Source organism: Tauraco erythrolophus, chromosome 8 (genome assembly GCF_009769465.1).
Source record: "Tauraco erythrolophus isolate bTauEry1 chromosome 8, bTauEry1.pri, whole genome shotgun sequence".
In the NCBI taxonomy this organism is placed as follows: domain Eukaryota; kingdom Metazoa; phylum Chordata; class Aves; order Musophagiformes; family Musophagidae; genus Tauraco; species Tauraco erythrolophus.
The window spans coordinates 17,375,499-17,387,796 of NC_141472.1; positions in this window are offsets into that span (position 1 = coordinate 17,375,499).

Here is a 12,298-nt window from a genome sequence, read left to right on the forward strand (position 1 = left end):
TTCTTCACTGTCGGTTTCTGCTTTGTGAATTCGCTGGGTGCCAACACCAGTTTTCTTCTAATCTTGCAGAAAGACTTGCACCACAATAATACTAAAATTATTTGTTTATATAATCTTACAGTGAGGTTTGTTCTGAGGTGCTTCTCACACTCTCTCTTGTTGTTCGTCTTTATTTAAACCTGAGTGCATATGTTTTACACTCAGTAATTACTAAGTGGCATTTTAAGGCAAGTTTTTCTTCATTCACGATGAAACACACCTTTCATCATGAAAGTTTCATTCAAAAGGGAATGAATCACTTTGCTTTTGCTATCTAGAATCTTTTTTCTAATGAAATTCTATTTTTATTCCAGTTTTCACCTTCTCAAATCTAAAACCATAAAATCTTTACATTCTTCCCAAATATTTTTAATTACGAATTCAGTGATATGAATAGTAATGTACACAAAACAAGATAAACACATGACCTGCCTGCTCTCAAACCCTGGCGTAGGTGCAAGCTCACTCCAGAGCATCCCCGACCAAGACCGAGGCCCTGCCAGAGAGTACCAGCACCAGGAAGATGCAGAAGCACCTTGGCCATCTCACGGCTCCAGCTGAGCAAGATCCTGACAACATCCCCTTTTATTGTCTGCTGAGTTGCTTGTTTTGGGATAAGATGAGTATGCATGGGGTATGTCATGTACAAAGAACTATTGCTCATTTTTCTTTGTGAGATTTATGGCTTCGGTTGCCTTTGCAAGGTCCAGTTTGCATCCAGCCCTGGGAGACGAAAATCACTCTGAGAACAGGGAGTGTCTAAATCAAATCTTCTGACAAGATTAAATGGGACACTCAGGAAAAGAAGAAAGAAATGCTCATGCACCTGTATTATCAGGTATAATACCTCCCTGTGAATAAAAGTAGAAAGTACATTTTAAAAAAACACTTCTTCCTGAAAGAAGTACTGGAATTAGTTCTGGAAAGAGGTTCTTAGAGAATGGTGGCAAAATCCTCCTGAAGTTTTCTCATGCCATGGTAAGGGAGTTTCAGCAGAGTAACAGGATATACAAGCGCATCTGTAAATATGCATCTGTAAATTAATGACTTACAAGTTACTAGGTATATTGTGGGCTGAAATAAGAGAGCTCAAGCAACATTCGGCATTGATTTTAAAGCGGATTTAAAATAAACAGGAGTGCATTTCTGAAGAAGAGTTCAGCAAAACCTTTTCGAAATGTCAGACAGACTAGGTTTTACTCTCTCACTTCCCAGAAGAGGCAGGGCTGCTCTCTAATTTCCAGGGGAAAATCACATGTAATACAATCCTTTGGTAAAAAGGACAGACCTCAGGATGCAAAGGAAAACAAACTTTATTCCACAAGCAAAGGTTAAACAAAAATTCTTCTTTTAGAAAACATATCCAATCTTCAGATATTAACAGAAAGAGGGAATTACAGCTACAATAAAAATAAACCAAGAAACAAACAAACAAACATGTTTTCTGGAAAAAAAGTAATAGTCTGTTCAAATAATGAAGGGAACTTCCAGTCTTTTTTTTTTTTTTTATAATTTTTTAGAGAGCTCGAGTAAGGGATATATGTTCTCATTTCTCCCATTCACAAGCTGATGATGGGCATCTCTTTTTTTCCTGCTGGCACATAGTTCCCTCTGTCTGTCCCAACTCCAAAGTCCACACATATAAAATCAGCCTCTGCAGAGCAGCAGGATGTGACAAGCAGCTCACTTTTATCTACCAAGACCAATGAAATATGAAGCTTGCATGTTAAAAAGCATTAAAACATGTGTCCAAAACCAAAATTGATCCTACCATATGTTTTGAGGCTTTCACCACATGGTACCACCAAGTAAGAACATATTTTTCTGCTTAGGAAGGCAATTTTTCCACATCAGCTTAGTGCCTCTGTTGTTTCGGCAGGAGCACATTCGTTGTGCTGATTCACTTTACTTCTTCAATGCCTGTATGTTCCCTGCATTTTGTCAGCTAGAGCGTTGGTTTTCAGAGCCTGTAACCTGACTGCTTCCCAGGAAGCCCGTAATAGCAGTCATACTCTAGCTCATGCTTATCATGTGTGAACCGCAACGTCTTTGAGTCTTTCATACTAATTAACCCACCTAATAATAAATTAAAGGGAAATCTTCAGGGAGGAAAGAACAGATTTGATTTAATTACAAGGACATATCTTGATTATTTTTTGTATTAGTACTAAGAATCTGCACTTAAGCAAGTAATCTTTGTCCTAATAATTAAGATCATTTGTCCCTACAGGTTATTTCCTGCCTGAAACTTGGGCTGTTGCTGTGCGAAGGCGGAGTGGGAACAGAGAGACAGCTCCTCATCACAGCGTTGCCCGCCTCCCACGCAGGAAGGCACCTCCTTCCCAACAGCAAAACTTTGTTGCTGATGGCTCCAGGATCACCTGCAACACCTGCTTTAATGCTACCAGCATCTGTAAGGGCTCTTGGCAGGGAAAGCCAGTGGGCTTGCCAAGCTTTTGGGGTGTCGGGAGAAAAACCGTCAGACTGTCAGAGCTAAGCAGGGGAGCAGGACATCCGTGCAGCTCCTCTTGTCTTCTGTGGTCCCATAAGCACCTGTGAACTTACAGATGAGCCCCACAGAAATGCTGGGAAAAGACAAAATCTCTGTTCCACTGCCCACTGGCAGACATGACTGTTTCTTGCCTGTGAGACTGGAACACTCAAATCCTGTGAGCCTCATCTCTCATCTTTACTTAGGCAAAGATCTCATGTCAGAGACACGTATGAAAAAACACATAAAAGCATTTGAGGTATTCCCACGAGGCCTACACTGATATTCAAGCAGAGGCTGGGCAGACCTCCAGCTATCCTTGCTCCTGCATGAAGAGGATGGACTCCATGGCCTCTCAAGATCCCTTTCAGAGCTTCCTCTCTGTGTTGATGCTTATAATTACTGGACCATGCATGTATTTGCACTGCTTCACTAGAATGATGCTTACATATTTCTTAAGAAAACGTGCACCATAAAGGCAAGGGGTTTTATTATCATTATCCCAGTCATTATTATTAACCTAAGAATTGATGAAAGATGGATCATGGGTCCTCAGGAATGTGGATAATGTCTTTTTCTCATGGGCTTCAACAGCACAAGCAGCGTTTGCAAATGAAGGAGAGGAACGAACCGGACACATCAGAGAAACAGCCGCAGAAAAATGTGAACCTATTAACTGCAGCACCACCAAGTGTCAGCATTGAAAATACCACGTATCGAGAAAACGCCAAATTTCTACAGGAGCTGCAAGAGCAAACAAAGAATTGTTAGCATCTAAATGAAAACAGTTTATTTTTAAAAGTTTTTGAAAAGCCATGTCAATGTCTGGAATCTGTAAACCTTCTTCCAAGTGTCAAGATATGCTACGTTGTGTCAAGGTAACACTAGCACTTTCAGAAAATAAAATACACCTCCAAATAATAAGAAAATATTTTAAATAGGCATTTAGATTTAAAACTTCTTAACATTTTGAATGGTTTCATATTTGTTAAGTGCCTACGCACAAGCACGCACACAACTACTCAGCAGCTGTCGTACGCTGCGACGTTTGCAGAGGCACAGCTTTCAGCGCGGGTGGGGATTGGCTTCACCTAAGAGGGACGGGCACAGCACGCGGCAACCACAGACGGATGCAAGTTCAGTGAAAATCTTTATCTTTTGTAAGTGTGTTACATTATTGTAGGTGTCTCAGCACCTTGTAGACATAGCTCCTGTCTTGTATTAGTGACACCTTTGCTCCTGGGTCTCACGGGTCACATCCTCTGGCCACATGCTGATGTGTCTGGACATCCCCTCGGGGCTCTGGATCAGATGAGATAGGACATTGTCATTGCATCCTGCCAGAGGCTCCAACAGAGCTAGGTACGTGCTTTTGCCTTGTCAACAACTGTCAGGGATGACATATCTATGACATGACTGCCTTTCTTTTTCAGGGTATAGTAAGCAAAAACAATGATTGACGGCTCTTTTGATTTCCAAGCAATGTGAGATTTTCAGTCCCTTACTGTTAGCATTTATCTACAGGTGCTTTTACATGTTACCCAAGCCAAGCCAAAGAAGTGTCCTTCTCCTCCTCAGAGCTCGCTGTGCTGGCTGTTCCAAGATCAAAATCTTCAGCAGGCATGGAGAGACACAGCACTTCCAGGTAAAATAAATAAACCCTCATAACCCACCTCTTTCCGTGGTACATTTTGACAGCAAAGCACTAGCTATTTTTTTGTGATTTTCACATCTGAATTTGTCTTGTCTGGCTGCAGCCACACTCTGCTGTTCATGCCAGTGCCAGTAGCTGTACGCGGCCCTGATGAGTATCTCTTCCTTGGCAGAGCTGGGAGAAGGGGAAGCATGGTGTTACCATGGCTTGCCAGCCCGCACTTGGCTGGATGCTGCTCCAGCTGCCTTGCCCCTGCAGCAGGAGCACATCCTTGACCTTCTAATTAATTATGTCATGTTCAGAAATGGGATGTAGGCTCCCAAGTCACTTGTGCAAGTCTGAAAACATTACTGTAACAGAGCTCACGGCCATGGAAAGGAGAGCACTGAGGACGAAGCCCTACCTCAGAATGCTGTGGCCAGGCGAGATGAGCTGGGGCCCACTGTATGCAGCATTTTCCTCAAGGTCTCCACCCCATGGATGTCCACAGGTGGAAGAGTTCTCACTCATTTTATGTCTGATATTCCAGATCATAATCATCCTGATCATGATTTGCTTAAAATGCAATCACATACACACTCCCTCCTCTAATTAATCCCAGTTCTCCTGGTGATTTGCACAAAGAATGATCCCATGGCAAATGCCTATAATCACATCGTTTGTCCTGCTGAAAGCCCACAGTGTAAAACAGGCAGCATGTAACTCCTACACAGCACCACTGAGTGCTATGTCATAGCAAGCCATTCAAAGGCTCAGGGCTACTAAAATGATCATGTAGGCCAAGCACCACCTGCTGCCCAGAAAATTAAGCTCTTTAAATCCATAACTAGCAACTCCAAGCTAGCTGCACCAGGCTTCATCTAATGACATGCTGGAAGTCTGAAGTAACCTGTAACTAGCCTGCTTCTGCAGATTACCAAACCTTAACACTAGCCATGACCAAATCCCAGAAATTCATGGCTGCTTAGAAGTGTAAGGCATTCCATCTATCAGTACTAGTCCTGTGTGGGCTTTGAAATGTGTAGCGCTGCTTTCTACTCCGTGACCAACCATACACCCTTAAACAGATAAGGTAAAGTGTTGCTTAAGCTACCCCAAAATCAAGACTATCACATTAGCTTCTCCTAGCTTCAGCTTGGTATTTCCTTGTATGGCTACCAGAAAACAAACTTCGACTCTAGCTAGAATCACAGAATCATAGAATCGTAGAATGGTTTGGGTTGGAAGGGATCTCAAAGATCATCTAGTTCCAACCCCTCTGCCATGGGCAGGGAAACCCTCCACTATACCAGCTTGCCCAAAGCCTCATCCAGCCTGGCCTTGAACACTTCCAGGGATGGGACATCTACAACTTCTCTGGGCAACCTGTTCCACTGCCTCACCACCCTCTGAGTGAAAAATTTCTTCCTTATATCTAATCTAAATCTCCCATCTTTCAGTTTAAATCCATTGCCCCTTGTCCTATCACTACACACCCTTGGAAAAAGTCCCTCTCCAGCTTTCCTGTAGGCTCCCTTTAAGTACTGGAAGGCTGCAATAACATCACCCCGGAGCCTTCTCTTCTCCAGGCTGAACAGCCCCAACTCTCTCAGCCCATCTTCATAGCAGAGGTGCTCCAGCCCTCGCATCATCTTCGTGGCCTCCTCTGGACTCACTCCAGCAGCTCCATGTCCTTCTTGTGCTGGGGACTCCAGAGCTTAACGCAGTATTCCATGTGGGGTCTCACGAGAGCAGAGTAGAGGGGCAGAATCACCTCCCTCGACCTCCTGGCCATACTTCTTTGGATGCAGCCCAGGATACGGTTGGCTTTCTGGGCTGCAAGTGCACATTGCCAGCTCATGTTGAGCTTCTCATCCACCAGCACTCCCAAGTCCTTTTCCTCAGGGCTGCTCTCAATCCATTCCCCGCCCAGCCTGTACTCGTGCTTGGGATTGCCCCAACCCACATGCAGGACCTTGCACTTGGCCTTGTTGGCCTTAGTATCAGCTCTTACTCATCTTTGAGGATACCTTGCAAGAACACAACATAAACCTGATCCTGCAGTCCTTGTTCTCTCATACTCTCCTATAGCCTTCCCAAAAGCATAGCAACACTATTCCTACCCTAAAGTTAAGAATAAGGCACTCAGATTCGTGCAACTTTGCTGAACATAGCAGGAAAGACAAGTCTGGAAACTTTACTTTCCTAACTCCTTGTGTTACATTTACTCTTATTCTTCAAGGAAGCTCAAGACCACCTACAAATCCTGCAAAGTAAGAGTAAGACATTCAAATTCAGCCTTGAACTTGCCTCAGAGTGTCCTACAGACTACGAACGGAAATGCGCTTGTCCCTGTTTCATGTCCCCCTAATCCTACCTGCAACTGTGACCTCATAAGAGGGAGCATTAGACTTGTCTGGAAATTAAGGACAAAAGCATTCAGATCCCTTGCTATGTGACTGTCTTGGAGGGGCCTATCAGGTCACCACAGGAAACTGCTGCTGCTATCCAATCTTTCTAAACTTGACCTGAACTGCCCTGTTGCTCAGGCAGTTTGAATAATACCATTAAATGTCTTCAGGCCTATGTTCTCTTTACCTCAGGAAGCCTTACCATGTATAACAGGAAAGATGTGTCCAAATTGTCTTTTCCAAACCCTAAACTGTCAGCCACCAAGAGCTTAAACACCTAGGGCTCCTCCAACTTTAACAAGGCATTCACATATGACTGTACCAATCTTGTGACTATGCAAAATCCAGCAGAAAAACCTGCTTCTGCAACACTTACTCTCCCAGGTCCTAAACTTAACCTTGACCTCAACCCCTCCTTTAGATCTATGAAACCGCAAATTTTACAAAGTGTTTCTCAGGGCCAGCTCACTGCTTATCTCTGAAAGAGTTATCAAATGCAGGAGGAAAACATGCCCCCACCCCCAAACCGTACTTTCCAAACTTGCTTTGTGCTCAGCTTTCCAGGTTTAAAACCTGATTTCGAAACCAAACCCAGATACTCAAATTTTCAGTAACATTCTTCAGCCGCTCCACGGTGTGCTGCCCTGCCAGGGAAAGGCCGAGGTGCTCCCCAAGCAGAGGGAAACAATCTTTGCAGCATCCAGACGGCGTTTCTAACCCGAGGGCTCTGCCTCGGGGGTCGCGGGGCTCGGGGCGGGCTCGGCCCGGCTGCCGGGCGGGTTTCCCGGGAGCTGGAGCCCGGCGCCCGGGAGATGGAGCTCGGCGCCCGGCTATGCCCGGAGCTCCCCGCCGGCCGCAGCGCTCCCGGCGCCGCGGTACCCAAGAGCCGGGAGCCGCATCCAGACACGCCGCAGTTGTCGAAATGCGAACCCGACCGCTTTGTGCCGGTTTATTGCTGCACAGTTACCGGCTGCGGTGCACCAAGTGCTACGGGGCGGTAGCCATACAACCTGCCCGTCTCAGACAGTGGCAGAACTGAGCTCCAACCAGAAGGCAAGCAGCAGATGAACAATACTGAAAATACCAGCTTCAGTTTATAATAATCTGAAAAAGAAAGGGAAACGTTCTTTTTAAGGGGAACGGAAGGGGAAAGGGGAACGGAAACCGCAACAGTTTGCACGTGATGTTAGCAAAGAAACAAAACGGGATATTCAAATATACAGAAAACAGCCCAAAGTCATCCAAAAATATATTGAGATTGTTTTTTCCAAGACGCACACTATATGAAATGCAAGATGTTGAAGTCGTTTACTCAGTGAAACATTCAGGCACAGCACCATAACTAAACATTAAAATCACATGCAAAAAATAATCTTAAAAAATCACTTGAAAAATGAAAGCTAGGTTTAAAAAAGTATCAAGGTATTTCACTGAGGCATACGTGACTTAACATCATTTAAATAAAGCCGGAAGAAAACTAGAAGATATCTTCCTGGAGCGCAGAGAAAACCCCAAACGAGAATAGGTAACGTATAAGAAATGAATAACATATGGTCGAACTGGAGGATTATGTTTAGTGTAATTAACATTAGCACTTACTGTTAATGGTCCTATAGCATCACATATCCCAAAACAAAGCCTGATCAGAGATGCATCAAAAGACATAAAGTGAACCCTGAGGCTCAAGTGCCATTTGGATCATGTTGAAGACGTTTTCATCAGTCTTCATGAGAAGCTACAGCTACTGGTGAGAAAGAGATATGAACAAGTTTCCATCTTGTAACATCTACATTCTCTGTAACAACTACCCTTTTCCACATTATATATGGCTAATTTCTTCTTGTCTGTCTCTAACTGCTACTGATTTTGAAGGATTTACACCCCTTCAGCTGTCATTCAATAGTAGGAACCTATCTGAAATCACTGCTTTGCATGTTAAGACAGGAAACTGCTTTTACTGAAATTCAGCATGAAGCCAAAGAAATCTTTCATGTTTATCAGATAGAACTTTAAAAAGTGAAAATGTTCATGTCATTAGAAAATCCTTTGTATTTTGTACTAAAATTTAAAAAGTGTTTCCATGTGAAGTTGCAGAATTGTCTTTTTCAGTCAGAACAGCTCTATTCAGAGCAACTTGATTGTCCAGTCAGAAAAAAGCAATTATAAATAATAATTCCAGCAAAACCCTTTTTGCTTGTAAGGTCTCATATTCAAAAGCTCAGCAGTGTTGTAGTTTGATAAGAAGATTTACGTGAGAAAATGGCAATGTGCTTGTAGGTAATAGGCAAACTAAGATGGCATTCATTAGGTATGATGGTTGGTTGACTCTCAAACTCTTCATCATCACACTTGAGAACAAAATGGGAAAAAAAAAAACCCTCTTTCCTAAAAGCAAGTGTTATCCAGGAGAGGTGCCTTTGGATTCTTTTACATTCACACACTCAAAGCCAGTTTGTGAATCTGAGTTTTCCTCTTCCTAGGGCCTACCTGCAGGACAGGTTCTTTCAGTGCCATCTTCTGGTAGGCATGATCATCAGGAAGACCATGGTACTGAAGCTGATGTAGGGGTGAGAAGATGAAATGTGAACACAGATACTCTTTTCCAGCAAATTGTAGAACTGAATGACACAATCTGGTTGGAGATTTCTTTTCTGCATATGATTTCTATCTTTTGTACCACACATTGTTATCTTCCAATACATACACATATACATATATTAATTTACTTATAAACAAATAAATGGAACACATGGAGCACTGCTATGTCATGTGTAGAATATGTGAGAAAGATTTTAATTCAAACAAATGCAAATGTGAAAATAGATTTTTAAGGGGAGTTAGCTTGCTTATTTTCACCTTCTAATAAATGTTTGCTCTACTTAGTACCCAGTAAAAGGACATCCCCATCTTCTCTGCCAGAGAGAACAGACAATTTTTGCAGAGGGCCTTTATCATCACTTTATTTGCTGACTTTACAGCAACCTCTCTGTGCCATCTTCAAGGATGTATGTGCTGAGATGAACTGAGGATGGAGATGGAGAGAAAGAGAAACTTGTGCTCAGATATTACAGCAATTCCAGAGTAGAACAAATCCTGCTCCCGTGTATGGACAGCATGGTCCTGGATGACAAACACAGGAGATCATTCAGGAGACACCAAAGCTATTGCTGTGAGCTCCAACGGCCCCTGCAGACCATGGAGCACAGTGGTATCTCTGTGCACATTTTAATTGTGCAAGGCAACTGGCAGCTGGTATAAATTGGAGACATTCTTTATCTTCTCTAATTTGTTTGGAAAGTTGATTGGGAATGCAGTAGGTAAATAAGCACAGAAATGGCTTTAAGTTACCTTGTTTCATTGCCTCCCCCGCTCCTCCCACTCATCTGCACAGCACTGCCCGTCACCACTCATCTCTCCACCACAGCAGTAATACGCCTAAGTGAACTTCTGTTCACATAGGTGCCTGTGTGAAGAAAAATATTTGATCAAATCTATTTTTTTCACTTCATTTCATATACTAATACCTATATTTCATTAAAGGCTTCTTTTTAGTCCCTTGTAAACAATCTCACATCACAGTCGAGGATATTATTTCCAATTGCATCTTAATGCAAAGAAATGAAGATGTGTTCTCTTGCAGTTAATGAGAAACAAAACAAAACAAAAAAAAAGTGCCTTGCTTAAGTTGATTGTGTTTAACACAATGTTTACTTGACGATTCCAGGCATTTAAAGTAATCAGGTTTTCTTCTGTTTATAGAAAGGAGTCAAAGAAAACACTAAATTTTGTATTCAAATAGATGTTAGCATTAAGGTTGTTAGAAACAAGCCTCTGATGGTTCAAAGTGATTGTATATTGATCATGTTGGCTGCACCTTGGAAAGAGGAGTTAGCTGCAGAGATGTAAGCAGTCCTGTGCCCCTGATGATGGATCCTGAACACCACCTTCTCCGAGTCTGGTAGTGACTCTTGCATGTTTCTTTCCAAATATGGCTTAGTGAATTCTTTCACACAACCCGCCTTAACTTGATGTGAAAGACCATCAGTATCTCACTGGATATTTTCTTCCCCATGGAGCTTGCTGGTTTGGTTTCTGGACAATGGTGCTGTTGTCCAGAAGAATGAAAGCTACTGTCTCTTCAAACTGAAAACGCAGCCTTGTGCTGTCTATTCTTCAGACTGAATTAGCAAAGGTGACACATGAGGGTGAACTTGGAGTGAGAAGGAAACACATTGCAGATGGACAGCGCAGTGGGTAGGATGACATGGGCTTAAGCCATCCAGGGAGACTTCAGCCTTGTTGAAGACATCTCAAGGATCAGTTGTGCAGAGATTTAAACTAGGACAGGCAGGAATTCCCTTCTGCCATTGGCTGCTTCCTACAAAGTTAAAAACAAGGAGAAGAACAGAATAATGTAAACATAATAATGCAACATTCCCATACCGGACCAGATCAAAGGTTCATCTAGCCTGTTAATCACTTTTTCAGCAGGTCCATCCTGGATGGTTTAGCAAGGAGGAGAAAATGGAGCAGTTCTACCAGACACAATGGCTCAAGGCAGTATCTCACTGCAGCAGAAAAAGTGAGGGTCTCCTCCCACTCCCTTTTCCTTTCTCTCCCTGTCTTTATTCCACTCCTGGCTGCGTATTCCTGGCCCTTACCCTGCATGTGTGAAGGTGTTTGTCAGGTTTTCCATGAGCCAGTGTAATCTGTTCAGTGACGAGGAGTTTTCTAAACCGAGTTTCACAGGTATCAGATCTGGTTCATGAGATGGAGCGGATTACACCAACAAGAGCAAAGAGAAGAGAGAAGTAGAAGAGGAGGCAGAGGGAATGAGCTCTCCTGCCTTGAGTAACAGCAAGCTGTTACATTTATCTGACTGCACATGAAAAGGCAGCAAAACCAAAGTGTTAATCTATTTCAAAAGCTCAGTGAGATAATGCCCTGCTTCTAGCTCTGTAGACTTGTGAGCTAGAAGATGCACAAGTAATCACACCAGTTTTACTGAGATCCCTTGTGTGCTTGACATTAAGCATGCACCTACATTGTCACATTCAGGCTCATTTTCTGAGAACGAAGCCTTTAATCAAAGGGTGGGAATACCACAGCGCAGCCGACGGATGGACAGACCCGCTCTGCAGCACTGCTGCTTCCAGTCACAGCTCTTACATGCACTTGCTCACACTGGCTATCGAATGGGCTGCCACAAAATCTCAACAGACAATTTGAAATCAAGACAATCCAAGAAACTTGTAACTATTTGTGGATATATAGTAGAAGAAATGGACTATAAATTACCTTTAAACTTGATTATACGTCTGACAGCAACTGGAATTGCCAAAGGTCTATAATTATATCTATATTTTATCCTTTTCAAGTATAATTTGTTATAGAAATACAAATTTCTCTGATATAGAGATTCTTGCTATTGTGAACCTCGAACTTTTTTGTAGTTAAAAAAATAATAATCTGACAGTGCTTTTCAATTCTGAAGAGTTTTATTTCAATGAGATTTCTCCCTTTAAAGCAAAATCAACAAGGACAACTTTAACTTTTAAATTAATTTCAGAAGGAATATATAGTCCTTCTATTTACTGATAGCTTTGCAGAGCACCGGTCTACTTAAACATGACGTGGATACAGAAGAACTACAGAGGATCATTTGAAATAGATATTTTAAAAATACATCTTAACAGTATGGTCTATATTTCTGCTTCCACTAAC